Source organism: Myotis myotis, unplaced genomic scaffold, assembly GCF_014108235.1.
Source record: "Myotis myotis isolate mMyoMyo1 unplaced genomic scaffold, mMyoMyo1.p scaffold_m19_p_20, whole genome shotgun sequence".
NCBI classification, from domain to species: Eukaryota; Metazoa; Chordata; class Mammalia; order Chiroptera; family Vespertilionidae; genus Myotis; species Myotis myotis.
In genome coordinates, this window is record NW_023416325.1 from 14,791,040 (window position 1) to 14,802,812 (window position 11,773).

Below are 11,773 nucleotides of genomic sequence, written 5' to 3' on the forward strand. Positions count from 1 at the left end.
TAGAGCAGTGGTTCTCAACCTTCCAAATGCCACGACCCTTTAATACAGTTCCTCATGTTGTGGTGACCCCCAACCATAAAATTATATTCGTTGCTACTTCGTAACTGTAATTTTGCTACTGTTATGAATCGTAATGTAAATATCTGATATGCAGGATGTATTTAGGCGACCCCTGTGAAAGGGTCGTTGGACCCCCAAAGGGGTCGCGACCCACAGGTTGAGAACCGCTGGTTTAGAGGGTAATAAATGTATAGAAAAAATAAAGCAGAGTAAAGGGATGGACTGGGCTGCAATTTTAAATTTAGAATGCTCTGGGCAGAGATTTTTTTTAGTCTTTTTTGTCCAGTTCGTTCACTTACAGTTCACCAGCGTCAGACACAAGACACAAAGTAGGCGAGGCTGGCACCCTCTAGCACATCCAATTCAACGAATGTTTATTGAGCACCTGTCAAGTGCTAGGCTGAGGATTCCAGGGAAATGGTAACTTTCATGGAATCTTATATTTTAGTGGGGAGAACAGGCAGTAAAGAAGCAAAATAGGTTCACACTTTTTTTGCTTGGTCATATGTGAGCTGAGATCTGAACCAGCAATGTAAAGAGCCAGGGACCTGTATTCCAGAGGGAAAGGAACAGCAAGTGCAAAGACCCCGAATCAGCATTCCGTGGCTGGAGCCTCAGGAGGCCAATTTAGCTGCAGAATAGTGGGGGACAGAGGTGAGGTGGGATTAGAGCCCTGGGCTGAGAATTGTCCCCTAGGATGTCAGCTCCAGGAAGGCAGGATCCCCTTTTGTTGAATTCAACCCCCGGCATCTGGAATATCACTTGGTATATATAGGGTGCTCAGTAAATACTAGTATTTCTTGCAGTGTAGGAGAGACAGGAATGAGTGGCATTCCAGGTCAGCTGAGTGAAATGTAACTGTTGTCACCACTAGAGAGCGCCCCTCCACTCACCTACATCATGGGATAAAACTGAAGCACCCCTTCCCAAAGAAGTCTTATGGGATTCCCCCAGAGGCCTTTCTCTTTTTATGAACACTGGGATAGAGAACTGGAAATCTCATCCCTCTGGACTTGTTTCTTTGGTGGCCTTTGTACTTGTTACTCCCTCCACTTACCATCTGTGTCTCAGCTCCAGGATCACCTCCAAAGAGAGACCTTCCCCATGTCATGTTCCATCACCTCACCTGGTGTTCTATTTCCTTTATAGCTCTGATCACTACAGTATCTGGAATCACCTAGTTTATGTACTGACCAGTTTATCCGTGCCGTCCACTTCCCTACAGATGAGTGTTCTGAAAGCTGAGTTCATGTGTGTTTAGATTTTGCCACCACCCAAGGGCCTCTCACAGGGTCTGGCACACCACAGACTCTCCATAGAAAATGTGTAATGAATAAAATAATGAAATGTTCTTGGTTCGAAGAAACCATAACTCAGAGTTGGGTACACACAGCACTTGGAGGCTGATGGGGCCTGAGGGAGGCCAGTAGGTCTAAAAGGGGGAAGAGGCTGGAAGCTTAGAGAAGAGATTTGCTGATTAAGGAGAACAAAAGGATGGGAGGGAACTCAGTAGGGTTTTTTTGGGGGGGTGGGGGTGGGAGGGAATTCAATAGGGTGTTTTAGGGGGGATGGGACCAGGTTTCCTTTCTCCTGCTCCTATATCATGTCCATCCCCCTCCTTGATCCCCGGTCAGGGCACATATAAGAATCAACCAATGAACTCATGAATAAGTGGAACAACAAATAAATGTTTCTTCTCTGGGGCTTGAATCCCACCATCTGCACAGAGCAAAAATAATTAATAATAATAAAAGTGCTATCCAGACCTGAGGGGGACCTGTCTCCCAACCTAGGGTCCTAGAGTCCTGAAAGGCCTATGTGGTTAGTAGCCCCCCCCCCCCCCCATTAGAGCCAGGTGCAACCATGAGATGGGCAACACCTATTTAACAGATGGAGAAACTGAGGCTCCAGAGAGAAGGCACCTTGTGAAAGGACACCAAAGGAGCCAGTGAAGAATCATGTTTGGATCCCAGGGTGTCTATCCCAGAAGTGCCTCCAAGCATCCTGTGTGGTTCCCCCTAGTGGCCAGGGAGGTGTGCTCTCAGCCTTTTGGGGTTTATATCCGGAGAGACCAAATCGAATTTTTCAATCAACTGTGCATGAGGGTGTAAAGATCCAACTGAAAGGACTGTAACAACCAGCTGCACCACTTTGCCCACTGGACATAGCCCAGGGCTGGTCAGAGATGGCATGATCATCCTTAGCAGGTAGCAAGCTCACCATTATATGGGGTAAAAAAAATAGTTAACACTTACTTAAGTAGTACTTACCAATGACAGGCACTATTTTAAGCCCTTTATTATTAGATAATTAATATATTTATTATAAATATATAATATAAAATGTACTTAAATAGAAGTATATATTTTCATAAGAATGCCCACCTTCCATTCTTTTATTTTATTTTTATTTTGAGAGAAGAAACATTTATTTGTTGTTCCACTTATTCATGAGTTCATTGGTTGATTCTTTTTTTTTTTTTTTAACATACTTTATTGATTTTTTACAGAGAGGAAGGGAGAGAGATAGAGAGTTAGAAACATTGATGAGAGAGAAACATCGATCAGCTGCCTCCTGCACATCTCCTACTGGGGATGCGCCCGCAACCCAGGTACATGCCCTTGACCGGAATCGAACCTGGGACCTTCCAGTCCCCAGGCCGACGCTCTATCCACTGAGCCAAACCGGTTTTGGCCATTGGTTGATTCTTATATGTGCCCTGACCGGGGATCAAACCCAAAACCTTGGCGTATCAGGGTGACACTCTAACCAACTGAGTTACTTACTCAGCCAGGGCTAAGTAGAAGTATATATTAATTATATATTAAACTAGAGGCCCGGTGTACGAAATTTGTGTGCGGGTACAGTCCCTAGGTCTAGCCTGCGATCAGGGCCATCTTACCCAGCTGCCCACAGCTGACCCCGCCCGCCGCCGCCACCCACCCCTGGTTCCCCGTTCACCATCTGGTGATCAGTTCCTGATGGCCAGAGGAAGGGACCAAGAGGTCTGCTGTTCCCATCTGCTCGCGGGCCCCGCCCCCACCACAGGTCGCTGTCTGTGTGTGAGGCAACTGGCAGGGCGGGGGCCTTGGCCTGGCGCTGCCTGCATCCCCCGCCACCCAACCCCTGTTCCCCGTTTGCCATTAGGCGATCGGAGCCTGCTGGCCAGAAAAAGGGACCGAGAGATGGTCAGTGTGCCTCATAGTGACTGGTCCAGTGGTCATTCTGGTCATTCTGCCGTTAGGGTCAATTGGCATATTACCCTTTTATTATATAAGATTATCTTGTTGTTTATTATTTTATTATATTGAGTATATCACATAGAACTTTGAAATTCCTTATAACAACCCACGGTGTAGCTGATACTATATTATAGGTGAGAAAACTGGACAGAGAGCCAGTAAGTAGTAGTACAGAACCTTAAATCAACCAGCATCTGGGCTTAACCACCACCAGAGTCACCTCCTCCTCTGCATCAGAATCTCCAGAGGTTTTGTTAAAATGCAAGTCACTAAAACCCACCCAAGCAGTTTATTTTTAGCAAGGTCTTCGAGTAAAGTCTGAAACTGAACTAGAGGAGCTTGCATTTTTAATTATTTTTAGTATTTTATAGTGATTCAGGTTGGTTGTTCCCATGGCCACTCAGCTGCAGTGTGACTTTAACCTCTCTGAACCCCCAATCTTTTTTTTTAAAAAATATTTTTATTGATTTTTCACAGAGAAGAAGGGAGAGGGACAGAGAGCTAGAAACATCGAGGAGAGAGATCGATCAGCTGCCTCCTGCACACCCCCCACTGGGGATGCGCCCACAGCCAAGGCACATGCCCTTGACTGGAATCGAACCCAGGACCCTTGAGTCCGCAGGCCGACGTACTATCCACTGAGCCAAACCGGTTGGGCTGAGCCCCCAATCTTTTGAGCAAAAATGGAGACCTTACAAATGTTTATTTCTGGACCCTGAATTTGGACACCCAGTCGCCCACCCCAGGCAGATTTTTAGGAGAGGTAAATCTGATGCCCAACTGAAGAGGAACCCTCCCCCGCTTCCTGCCCAATTAAGACCTCAAAGAAGTCATCGCTTGCACTTCAATTAAAAAAGAGAGCATTTTTCCAGAGCCCGTCATAGTCCTTTGGCTTGCCTCTGTTCACTCCCTTCCCCATCCATGCCTCCCCTCTGACTGCTCTGAGTCTCGAAATCCCTAAATTAATAGTAATAAAAAGAGCCACCATTTCTTGAGCGCTTGTCTTTATAGAACAAAACTCCCATTCCTGGACTCCTCAGGCTCATGCTTCCCCCTGGTCAGAGCCATTGCTGGGTCTGTGGCTTCGTGCCCATGTCTTTTATGGTTAGTGCTTTTTGTGTCCTGGCTGAGAAATCTTTGCCAACCTCAAGGTCATGAAGGTCTTCACCTATGTTTTAAAACATAGGTTTAAAAATAACACCTGTGCTTGTATGTTCAGGTGTATGAGCCCATCAACTGATTTTTAAGTGAAGTAGGTTTTTCAATTGAAATGCTTGGACTTTTTTGAAAAAAATGAAGTGTCTCAATAATGGATTTGGAAAATTTCATACCAATAAAAAAGAATGTAAATTTTCTCAAAAAAAAAAAAAAAAAGAGAGAAGAAGTAACTATTTCTGGACTCTATTCTAGTCCATTGCTCTACATGTCTATTTTTCTGCCAAATCCATTGTCTTGATTACTCTAGCTTTAAAATAACTCTTGAAGTCAAGTAGATGAAGTCATTGCATCTTTTAAAGGGGCAGGGTGTCAGCAGAATTAAATATCTTCCTGGAAGACCTAATCCTCCGTTAGCAAAACAAGACCACTGCGTCACATCGTAGAGACTGAGCACCTGAGATCAGGGAGGACTGTTGGGGGTTGAATGGTGTCCCCCAAAAGACACGTTCAAGTCCTAACTCCCAGTACTTCAGAATGTGATCTTATTTGGAGACAAGGTCTTTATAGAGATAACCAAATTGAAATGAGGTCATTACAGTGAGCCCTAATCCGATATGACTAAGTGCTTATACAAAAGGGAAATTTGGACATAGACCTGTCCAGAGAGAAGAGAGTATGAAGAGACATAGGGAGCCCTAGCTGGTTTGGCTCAGTGGATAGAGCGACGGCCTGTGGACGGAAGGCTCCCAGGTTCAATTCTGGTCAAGAGCACATGCCTGAGTTGCAGGCTGGATTCCCAGTAGGGGGTGTGCAGGAGGCAGCCGATCAATGATTCTCTCTCATTGATGTTTCTCTCTCCCCATCTCCCTTCCTCTCTGAAATATATATATATTAAAAAAGAGAGAGACAAGGAGAAGATGACCATCTACAAGTCCAGGAATGCTTCTGGCTAAGAGAAGCTAGGAGAAAGGCCTGCAATAGATCGTTTCATAGAGTCTAAAGAGGGAACATGGCCCTGCTGAGACCTTGATTTCAAACTTCTGGCCTCCAGAATCGTGAGACAGTACATCTCTGGTGTTCTCAGCCACCCAGTGTGTGGTACCTTGTTACAGCAGCCCAGGAGATTCATACGAGTGCCCTGGAGAGAACTGAGGAGGGGTCTTCAGTCAGCCATGGAAGTTGAGTTCTCATGTGCGTATCAGGGGCTGTGTGTTTAGGATGTTAACAGAGATTAGAAAAGGGCACAGACTTAGGAACTAGGCCTACCTCAGTTCGAATCCCAGCTTTGTTAATTTAGAACTGTGTCACTTTGGGCAAGCAACCCAACCTCTCTGAGCCCCATCTGTCAAGTGGGAATGGTAGTGGGACTTGGCAGAAAGGGTTGTTATGAGTGTCCTGTGAAAGCACATTTGTCCGGCAATTAGCACAATGCCCAGTAAATGGTGGATAGTATTTTCCCTCTTGTGGGATGTTCTGTGCTCAGTGAAAGGAGTGTATCTCATTCCAAACCTAAGGAATTGGCTAATTCCAAATCCAATGAATTGGCTATTTATAAAGGCAGAATATCAGTGAGAATCCAGCTAGGGAAAATATATCAGAATAGAGGAATTTACACAGAGAATTGCTTCATAGGTAATGGAAGAAGGCAAATTGGAAGGTGACTCATCTACAGGTTCCAAATAGCAAGAGGGTTAGCACCACTCTTGGGTTGGAGGGACAGAAGGAGGAGGTGTTTCTGGAACCCAGGAAGGACTGGAGTCCCAGATAGAAGCTGGACCCACAGTGGGCCTGTGTGGTGAGACTTGGAGACACAGTAAATATGGCTTCTGTTGGAGATTCTACCCAAAGCAGAGAGAGGAAGAAATACCCTGGCTTCTCCCTTCCTCCCGCCCACCAGGCTCCTATCACTGCCTCCCATTAGTGGATCTATGCAGGAAGCTAGTTGATTGACAGCCTGTAGGGATTGGCCTCCGTGTGATACAAAGCAGAGGAGGGCAAGGAATGGTTTTGAGGACAAAGAAGCCCAGGCCCTACAGTGGGGAGTTGGGGTTACGTTTAATCTCTCCGAGCCTCAGGTACCCCATCTAGAAAATGGGGATCATGGTATATGAGTATCGACTCATGGAATAGTTGAGTGTATAAAACAACTTAACCCAGTGCCTGGCACGTAAGAGGGAGCACCTTGTAAATGTGAATGAAGGATCGAGTTAGCTATTTTCTGCTCAGAAAGGAGGGAAGAGGACAGAGGCCTGGGAATATACTCAAGGTGCAAAAGCGGTGCTGCTGCTGGTGGTATTTTTATCTCGGAGACATGCCCATCTGTCCTCTCTCTGCTCTAAGCTGGTGATTCTGTCAGTCTCCTTTTAGACATCCTGAGTCAGGGCTGACCACACCGAGTTTGGGGCAGTTGGGAGTTTGGTCTCCACGCTCCTTCAAAAGGGTTTCAAATCCACTGGATTTTTATTTAGTGTCTCTGCCTCTAACTGCTGCCAAACCTTCCTCGCCTCCTCCATCCTGGGGCTGAGCCGTCTCCAGACTCTCTCTTTGTATAATTAAAAAGAAAAATAGAACAGCCGATGTTGCCAAACATGTATTTAAAGTGACACCCTGGGTCCAGGAAGTGAAAAATAAAAACGTTTAAGGTTTAGATTAAAAGGCTCCGTGCTCAGCTGTCTCCTGACCCTGGGCCTCCTTTAATCCCTTGCCCTGGTTTGTAAAAGCCTTTTAACTGAGGCATTTATTTCCCAGAGAACTAATCACACAAAAATGCCCAGCCTCCCAGGAACCGCCTGTCAAGTGCAATGCGGTTCTATGAGGCTCTTGGGGAGGTGGGGAAATTGGGGTGCTGATCACCCTAGGAGCCACCCTGAATCCTTGCTTTCCTTCACCCCTGCCCTTCCCCCACCACACCTAATCCATGAAAAAACCCAGTTGAATGTAGCCCTTAACATTTTCTTAAAATCTGTACCTTCTCCCCCAGCATCCTCTTCCATCTTCTCCAGGTCGCTGTTATCACTTGCCCAGAAAAATCTGCAGTAGTAACCTGCTCCCTGGTGCCTCTGCTGCCAATGGCTTTGCATCTGAGTTAGAATAAAATCCAAGCTCCTGCCAGGCCAGTGTGGCACAGTGGTTGATCATCGATCTATGAACCAGGAGGTCACAGTTAGATTCCTGGTCAGGACACATGCTTGAGTTGTGGGCTCCATTCCCAGGGTGGGGCATGCAGGAGGCAGCCGATCAATGATTCTCATCATTGATGTTTCTACCCCCCCCTTCTTCTCTGAAAACAATAAAAATGTATTTTAAAAAACGAAGCTCCTTACCTGTGATGGGAAGGCCTTATCTGATTTAGCCCCTTTCTATGTCTCCAACACCATTCCGCCCACCCACTTTCCCCAACTTACTTGCATAGGTAGGAGCTACTTGCTTTTCATTGTTCTTTCCACAGGCCAAATCCTCAAGGCCTCTACACGTGCTGTTCCCACTGTTTAAAAGCTCTTCCCCTAGATCTTCCCATGGCTGGCTGCTTCTTCCCTTTAGAATTTACTAGGTGTACCGGTTAATAATGTGGATTTTTTTCAATAGATGGAGTTACACAAATGTTGTTATATATGCGCTTTGATATGTATGCTATTTTGTTGTATTGACAGCAAGCTTAAAACTTCATATGTCAAATTTTCTGAAGGTGTTAACATCATAGATATTTTTACGCTTGAAAATGTTGAATTTCGTGCCAAAAAAAAGAGCATTTGTGGGAAGTTTTTTTAAAAATATATATTTTATTGATTTTTTTACAGAGAGGAAGGGAGAGGGATAGAGAGTTAGAAACGTCGATGAGAGAGAGACATCGATCAGCTGCCTCCTCCACACTCCCCACTGGAGATGAGCCCGCAACCAAGGTACATGCCCTTGACTGGAATCGAACCTGGAACCTTTCAGTCCGCAGGCCGACGCTCTATCCACTGAGCCAAACCGGTTACGGCAGGGCGGGAAGTTTTAATTCATTACTTTATTTTGAAGAAAAGTGCTGCTGAATACTTCCGGAAGCTTATGGTGGACATGCTCCATCTCAAGACACTTGTGAATGCTGGTTTAAACACTTTAAAAGTGATGATTTCGTTGTGAAAGACAAAGAACGTCCAGGTCAACCGAAAAAGTTTGAAGACCAACAATTACAAGCATTATTGGATGAAGATGCGTGTCAAACTCAAAAACAATTTGCAGAAAGATTAAACGTTGCTCAGCTTTTTTCTTTTTTTTGTTTTCTTTTTTTTTTATTACTTAAAGTATTACAAAGAGTATTACATATGTCTCCTTTTTTTCCCCTTTGACAATCCCCAGCCTCCCCACCCCCCAATGTCTTATGTCCATTGGTTATGCTTATATGCATGCATAAAAGTCCTTCGGTTGATCTCTTACCCCCGCTCCTGCCCCCCAACCCTCCCCAGCCTTCCGGCTGTAGTTTAACAGTCTGTTCGAGGCAACTCTGCCTCTGTATCTGTTTTTGTTCATCAGTTTATAATGGTCCTTATTATCCATAAATGAGTGAGATCATGTGGTATTTTTCTTTCATTGACTGGCTTATTTCACTTAGCATAATGCTCTCCATCAGCAAACAATTTCTGATCATATACAAGCAATGGGAAAGATTTTAAAGGAAGGAAAACTGGTGCCACATCAACTGAACGAAAGACAAATGGAAACCCGAAAAGTCATCAGTAAAATGTTGCTTCAACAGCACGAAAGAAAGTATTTTTGGCATCGAATTGTGACTGTCAATGAAAAGTGGGTTTATTTATTTATTTATTTATTTTTTTAAGTGGGTTTATTTTGAGAATCCCAAATGCACAAAATCATGGGTTGATCCAAGTCAACCATCAACATCCACGGCAAGGCCAAATCGCTTCAGAAAGAAGACAATGCTCTGCGTTTGGTGGGATCAGGAAGGTGTGGTGTATTATGAGCTTCTAAAACCATGTGAAACTATTAATACTGATTGCTACCGACAACAAATAATCAATTTGAACTACGTTTTGATCGTGAAACGACCAGAATGTGCCAGAAGACACGGCAAAGTAATTTTGCTTCATAATGACACACCATCACACACTTCAAAACCAGTTAAAGACACATTAAAAGATCTTGCCTAGGAAGTATTAACCCACCCGCTGTATTCACCAGACCTTGCTCCTTCAGATTACCGCTTGTTCAGATAGATGGCACACGCACTTTCTGAGCAGCACTTCAAAACGTACGAAGAAGTGGAAAATTGGATCTCTGAATGATTTGCCTCAAAACAAGAAAAGTTCTATTGGGACGGTATCCACAAATTACTGAAAGATGGGAGAAATGGGTAGCTAGCAATGGACATTACTTTGAAAAAAGCACTTTTTTTTTTTTTTTGAAAAAAGCACTTTTGATGTTTCTCTTGAAATTATCGTGTTTTCTTGGATTACAAAATCCGAATTATTAACCGGTACACCTAGTAGCTCAATGTCACCTTCTCAGAGAGGCCTTTCCCTGATTAATCTATCTCACCCCCCACTCCCTGCAGTCTCTCGCATCACCAGGGTTTGCTTAATGTCAATATAAGCCCTTAACATTACTTACTTGTTTTTAAAACTTGTTTACTTATTTAGTGTCTCTCTCTCCCACTGAAATGTGGTGGGCAAATGAGAGAAAAACCCCTCCTTGCTTTGTTCCCTGCTTGCATTCCCAGTGACTGGTGCACAGTCCAGCCTTGTTAAATGGATGAATGGATAGGTGATGGTCTGGACCTCCACTTTGGTCTCTGGAATTCAGTTTCCAGGATGTAGGCTGGGGATGGAGGTAGGTCAGAGAGGCAGGAGGGTACAACACTGAATGAACACTTCCTGTGTGCCAGGCCCTGTGCTGCTAGTTCTTTCTTCGTGAAGGTCAACATTATTATTGAACACCAACTGTGTGCTAGGCCTGGTGCAAGTTATTTATTCAATTCAAGGAACATTTATTGAGTGCCTACTGAATGCTGGATGCTATACATTTATTAAGCATCTACTGTATGCCAGCTGTCCCAAATCAGTGCCTGTGTACACAGTAGTTCCATAAATGCCTGAATCAATGAATGCCCTCAAGGGACTCCCATTCTTCTTTCTAAAATGGCCTATAAATAAATAACTCTAACACTCAAAGGTAAGGCCATAATGTGGGTGTGTTCAGAGTGTAGAGGGGCCCTTATCACCTTGTACTTCCAGGTACCTTACTGCTTCACCTGTGAAGGGCAGGTTGACTTGCCCCTCACTCACCTGCCTGTCCATCCCCAGGGCAGCCAGGAGGGACTCTGCCTGTAGCACAGGTTCAATCTGTGCACTGATTCCTGCTGCTTCTCCTCCTGGTAATTGTTTGTCATTCATACACCAGACAGGAGGGCAGCAGGCTGGTCCTAATCCTGAGGCTGCCAGGGAGCTGGGCGCCTCCGACAGGCTGCCCACCCTCCCATTGGGCCTGCCTTTCCAACTGGAAAAGGATTTGATTCTTCTTGGTACAACCCTTTGCCTGGACCTCTTATAAAAATTCAGACAATGCATAGGAATTGTTAAAGCCTAAAATCCTTACCATAGTCACAAGGCTTTGCCTGATCTGACACTTCCTCCCCTCCTTCCTTCCTCCTCCTCCTCCTCCGCTTCTATTTTAAATTGTGGTAATATATACACAACAACTTACCATTTTAACCATTTTAAAGTGTACAGTTCAGTGGCATTAAGTACATTCACCTTGTGGTGTAACCATCACCACCATCTTTTCCCTCTTTCTTAATAATACAAGATAATTTACTCATTTATCATTATCTTATATTGAGATCTTATATTTAATAATCAGTTTAAATGACTAATACTGTGAGGACGTGTGAAAAAGAAAGAATATTATGCAGTTGTAAGCTTTAAAAATAAGAAATAAACATGTACATGAGCCCAGCTGGTGTGGCCCAGTGGTTGAGCATCAACCTATGAACTAGGAGGTCACGGTTCAATTCCCAGTCAGGACACATGCCCAGGTTGCAGGTTCGATCCCCAATGTGGGGTGTGCAGGAGGCAGCAGATCAATGATTCTCTCTCATCATTAATGCTTCTATCTCTCTTTTGCTCTACCTTCCTCTCTGAAACAATAAAATATTTTTTAAAAAAGTTATAAAGTTGGATGGTGCTGATGGTTGCACAACAATTTGTACTTAATGCCACTAAACTGTAGACCTGAAATGGTTAAAATGGTAAATCCTATGAACACACACACACACACACACACACACACACATATCCACAATTAAAAAAAAAACA